Raw genomic sequence first — 6,000 nt, 5'->3', positions numbered from 1 at the left:
ACTTTCAGTCATCTTTGCATAATGCATATCTGTCAAACTCAGATCAGAATTTATCTTATTTACCTTGAAAAATAAGGTAGTTTTTTTTTTTTTCTTCCATTTTTAGGGAAAGGAGCACTTTTGGTGAAATTCTATAATTAATAAAACAAATAGATCATTTGTTATAGATTATTCAAATTCTTGTATTTGTAGCAAACTGTATATTCTATGTGCTGCCTATTGCAAAAATAGGGACTTTGTGCATTTAGAAAGTGTGTTATTAGTCTAGACAGCTGGGCAGGTTAAAAACTTTTTTTTTAGTTTTTTTTTTTTTTTTTTTTGGCCCTGATCTCTAACTTAACTTCTCAAGTGATCCTCCTGCCTCAGCCTTCCAAAGTGCTGGGATTACAGGTACGAGCCACCACATGCGGCTAGGTTTAAAACTTTCGAAGATTTAATCCTAAATTGAAGATAAGAGAGTTAACTAACACATAAAATGAAAATAAAGAAATGAAAAAATAATAATTAACACAAATAATGTGGTGATCAAGTAGATATATCCTGCTGAAATCAAACTATTAAATGAATCAGATATGATTAAATAAAGTTTAAACTTATAAAAATGCGTTTAAAACCACCCCTTTAATAAAACACCTGTTTCTTTTCCACAGAAGCACATCATCTTGCCTGACCGCTCAACAGTATTTAACACAGTTGACCACACCTTCTGTCTTGAAATACTATTTTCCTTGCTCTAGAATTACTCAACACTTTTCCAATGTGCAAGTCACCTTTGGCTGCTCTACCTCCTCATCAAGACCTTCTAATGCTGTATAGTTCCTTGTGGCTAAACATAGGCTTTTTTCCTAGTCATTCTACAATCATTCTATACTATAGCACTAAATACCATCTAAATGCTAATTACTCACAAATATATAATTTCCAAACATCTATTTTCTGAGTTCCACACACGTATTTTAAACTATCTATTTGACCCTTCCGTTTAGCTTTCTTACAAGATCTCAACTTCCTGTCCAAAATGGATTTTTGTTTCCTTCCTAAATTTTCAAGCATAAAAAATAAATGAATGACATCATCATCTATCCAGTGGATTAAGGAAGTGATATGAAGATTGTAGTTAATGTTTTCATCCCTATTCCCAATCCATTAGTAAACTTTGTTTTTCCTACCTCTAGAATATAGCTTAATCTGACTACTTTTCTTCATTTAACAGTTTCATATCTAGTCTATACCACAGTCATCTCTCTCGCTTGGATGACTGCAATGGCCCCAAAGTGGTTTCCCTTTATCTACTTTTTCTGAGACAGAGTCTCACTCTGTCACCTAGGCTGGAGTGCAGTGGTGCAGTTATGGCTTACTGCAGCCTCAACTTCCTGGGCTCAAGCAATCCTTCTACCTCAGCCTCTTGAGTAGCTGGGGACTACAGGCATGGGTCACCACACTTGGCTAATTTTTAAGTTTTTGTTGTAGCAATGAGGTCTCACTATGTTGCCTAGGCTGGTCTTGAATGCCTGGACTCAAGTAGTCCTCCTGCCTCGGCCTCCCAAAGTGCTGGGATGACAGGCATGAGCCACCATGCCCAGCCTCCCTTTTTCTACTCTTCATTTATTTCAATCAATTTAACCACATAGCACAAGAGTGGGTTTATGATGTAAATGTATCCCTGCCACTCTTCTGCTCAAAAAGCTTCAGTGGCTTCCCTGTGGGCTAGAAAGATAAATCCTGAAGGCACTGCATGGCCTGGTCCCTCAGTTTTACCTTTCTTCTCTTACTTATTATGTTGCAATCAGTCTGGTCCTTCTTTTGCAACCCTTCTTTTACTCCTGTAAAGGAGCCTCCTGTAAAAGAGGTAGCATCGAACCCTTTCCTACTTTGGGGTTTCTGTTCCTACTGTTTCCACCCAGAACAACAGTCTTCCCCTAGTCTTTCCTTGGTTAACTCTGATTCTTCCATCACCTCCTCAGAGGGTGCCTTGATGAACAGTCCCCACCACACTGCCACCAGCTTAGGTCCCCCTGTTATATATTAATATACCCTTACTTCACAGCATGAGTCATGGGTTGTAACTATGTGTTTACTTGCTTAATATCTTTCTCCTTCATCACACTGTGAGGTCTATATTGGGAATCACATTCGTGTTTTTCACAGCTGTATCCCCAGTGTTTAGCACAATGCTTGACCTAGAGAAAATTTTTAATATTAGGTATGTGATAAGTTGCAATACTATTTTTATATGATTTTATGTTCTGAATTTTTTCAATTGAGCTGGTTTTATAAATACTCTAGTAAGTTATCCCATTTACTATCCATAAAAGATATATAATATTACATTAAATAAATATGATAAAATGTACTTATTTCCCCATTTTCTTGTTACCCGTTTTTGCTGTTATAACTTTGTTATAATAGAGCTGTTTCTTTTTTTTTTTTTTTAATATCTCCTTGAGGAAAACTTACAGAGGTGAGACTCATAGGATCACAGCTTCTGAATATTTTTTTCTGCATTAGATCAAGATCACCAATTTTTCTTTGAAAGTATAACAAATTACAGTACCCCCCCAAATGGCTCATCTCAGATAAACTGGTCATACTTTTTAAATGCTTATCAAAGAAAATATGCCTATTCTATGTGAACTGCAGGTCCTGCCACAAATCTGTCCATGTGGGTCATACTAATTGTGTGAATTGCAACTGTATCAACACTAGTGAAGTCTAATTTCTTGTAAGTCCTAGGAGCATTGCCCATTATGCTTTATGTGTGGTAAAATTACAATGGCACTGGAATATCTGTTGGGAAGATATATTTATCATAAATATGGCATCATATGTCTAATCTAGATCAAAGTTTTTAATTGTCTCTGCTATCAATTAAAAATAACGAAATGACTTGTTCTTTTCCTTTCCTTTTTTTTTTTTGGCATGGTCTTGCTTTGTCACCTAGGCTAGAGTGCAGTGGTGTGATCGTGGCTCACCACAGCCTCAAACTCTCAGGCTCATGCAAACCTCCAACCTCAGTCTCCCAAGTATCTGGGACTACAGGCACACACCACCATGATTAGCAAATTTTTTAAAAATTTTTTTGTAGAGATGAGGTCTCATTATGTTGCCCAGGCTGGTCTCCAACTGCTGGGCTCAAGTAATCCTGCTTCCTTGGCCTCCCAAAATGCTGAGATTACAGGCATGAGCCATTATGCCCAGCCATGACTTGTTCTTTTAACTTGTAAGTTGCAGCCAGAAACTTACTGCCTTTACTCAATGAGGCATTATAAAACTTGAATTATAAAAACTAAATATTTTTCAAAAAGGTTTCTTTATAAAGAAAAGATGCCAGAAACTGAAAAAGCTTTCCCAAAATACCTTTTTTAAAGAAATAAACGAATATATTAACCCTTAGGTGGGAATAGACGTGAGACAAAAAGTAAGCAAAGAGGGTAATCCTTTGAGAGTCCACAGCATGCTTAAAGCCAGAGGTCAAGGCCCTGGCAAACAAAAGGTTTATTCTACTTCCAGAAGGAGAGGGTAGGCTGATTTTAGCCAGGTCTGGTTGGGGAGTATTGTGGTGAGGTGAATTCGGATCTGGTCCAGGCCAGTAGCTCCTGGAAAACTGGGATAGTTCCGTGCCCACAGTGCATGGGGGCTCTTCTGGGATGGATATAACATGGTTCCTGGGTTCCTGTATCAAACAGGCTAAAGTCCACCCCCAGGGCTGAACTCAATGTTCTAGAGCTATTTACTACACTAATTGAGCTCTTTTCTCTCCTCTCTCTCTTCTTTCCTTCCTTTCAATAAATAAGTAAGTTTTTGTTTGTCTGTTGTTTTTCTGGGACTGCCCTGCTAGACACTGTAGAAGATATAAAGAAGGTTCCAGCAAGGCCTCAAGCAGGACAGATTAGACCCATGAATAGATACTCGTACAGTGTAAGCAAACCATGGTAAGAACCAAGGGGAAAATATACAGGTAAATGAGTGGGAGATGCCTCCAGCTGACTCCATCAGTGAAGATTTCCACAGAGGAGGCATTTCAGGCAGCTCAAAAAAAGACAGGGGAGGATTTAGCTACACAGAGAAGGGGCCTGGAAATGGGAGTAAGAAAGGGCATCAAGGGCAAAGAAAATTGATTTCACCTTTGAATTTTTTTTTCTCCAGTCTTTCTGGCTGGGTATCCTAGTGAGGGCAGTGCTTCTTAAACTTTAATGTGTAAATGAATTACCTGGAGATCTTGTTAAAGTGCAAATTCTGATCTACCAGGTCTGGACTAGGCAGGAGAGTCTGCATTTCTTTTTTTTTTTTTTTTTTTTTTTTTTTTTTTTTTTTTGAGACGGAGTCTTGCTCTGTAGCCCGGGCTGGAGTGCAGTGGCCGGATCTCAGCTCACTGCAAGCTCCGCCTCCCGGGTTCCCGCCATTCTCCTGCCTCAGCCTCCGGAGTAGCTGGGACTACAGGCGCCCGCCACCTCGCCCGGCTAGTTTTTTTTGTATTTTTAGTAGAGACGGGGTTTCACCGTGTTAGCCAGGATGGTCTCGATCTCCTGACCTCGTGATCCACCCGTCTCGGCCTCCCTAAGTGCTGGGATTACAGGCTTGAGCCACCGCGCCCGGCCGAGAGTCTGCATTTCTAACAAGCTTCCAGGATGATGCTGAAGCTGCCAGTCCAAGAAGTGCACTTTGAATAACAACATTCCAGGCCTTATGTTTCCAAGATGGGGCAGTTGCAGTGGGAAATTACAAGGCCATGCATCTGGCTGTGCAGGTCCATGGGGCCTGGAAAGTTTCTGAGGACAGAGCAGCAGTGCTTCTCTCACTGTCAGTCTTTTGACAGGGGTCAGGGACCATAATAAACAGAAGAGAAGTAGCTGCCCTGCATTTGTAATACAGAAGACCTCTCCATCTCAGATTGCGGGTGGATTGCATCGTTCCATCATCTCCAAACCAACAGCACAGAAACTCTGTGTGGTCACTGACTCACTTGTGTCCCAGCAGAATAAGAGATTCTTTGTTAGCTCAAAGTCTAGCAGTTTTTCTGGCTCTTGGTGGAGACAGAGTAATTTTAACCCAAAAATAGGTCTTTCAAAAATATTGCTGAAATAAAGGAAGCAGTAATCAGGATGGTTCAGTCCACTAAACTCCAAACTTAACACAACAAACCATGTCTGCATTAAGATAGAGGCCTTGCTGCTGCAGAGGGTGGTTCAAACAGCCTTTATATATTTTTATTTTTCTGCTGGATATTATTCTCTAAGACTTCTAATTCAAGCAATTCTAGAGATAAGGGAAGAAGAGCCATATGTAACTGTTTATGACCAAAATTCAGAACTAGTCACATCTTGAATCATAACTTCATAAACATAAATAATGAAATCTCTAAACTATTAGTCTACCCTTTTTGAACTTTATTTGGAAATATAGTAATAGGTGGAAACACTAGGACATCTGGACAAGAGAAGGTAGAAACTTTTTTAAAAGCACTTTCTATGTATATCACATTTTCTGCGTGTGAAAAAAGAAATGCTATATTCCATCTGTAGAGCAAAATAGGATTGCCTGTGGCAAAGGCAAGGCTTCTAAGAAACAGCTCAGACTGAAAATTCAAAACACACTCTGGGTTTCCCCCTTCCATTTTTCTTGAAGTTACCAACATGAGTGGTCATGGGATGAAAGTAGCAATATTTATTCAGCATTTGCTGTGGGCCAGATACTGTGCTAAGCATATTACATATGTGCTCCCTTTTAATCCTCCAATTACAACTATAAATAGATCTTAATATGCCTATTTTAGAGAGAAGACAGCTGACAGAAAAGTTGTAGAATATCATAAAGCAAGATCGTAAAGCAAGGAGTTGGAACAGAATTTCAAACCCACATTTGTCCAATATAAAATCCATATACTTTCTACCACGGCATGGTGCCTCCTAATACCAGATTTCTTGGTGTCTCTTGCTGAGGACAGTTTGCTTCTTGAGGCAGCTGTTCTTATTAGATGTTGAGTTACATAGAAAAGTCTGT

The sequence above is a fragment of the Chlorocebus sabaeus genome, chromosome 24 (assembly GCF_047675955.1).
Source record: "Chlorocebus sabaeus isolate Y175 chromosome 24, mChlSab1.0.hap1, whole genome shotgun sequence".
Classification (NCBI taxonomy): Eukaryota; Metazoa; Chordata; class Mammalia; order Primates; family Cercopithecidae; genus Chlorocebus; species Chlorocebus sabaeus.
Note: the sequence above shows the minus strand (reverse complement) of the source record.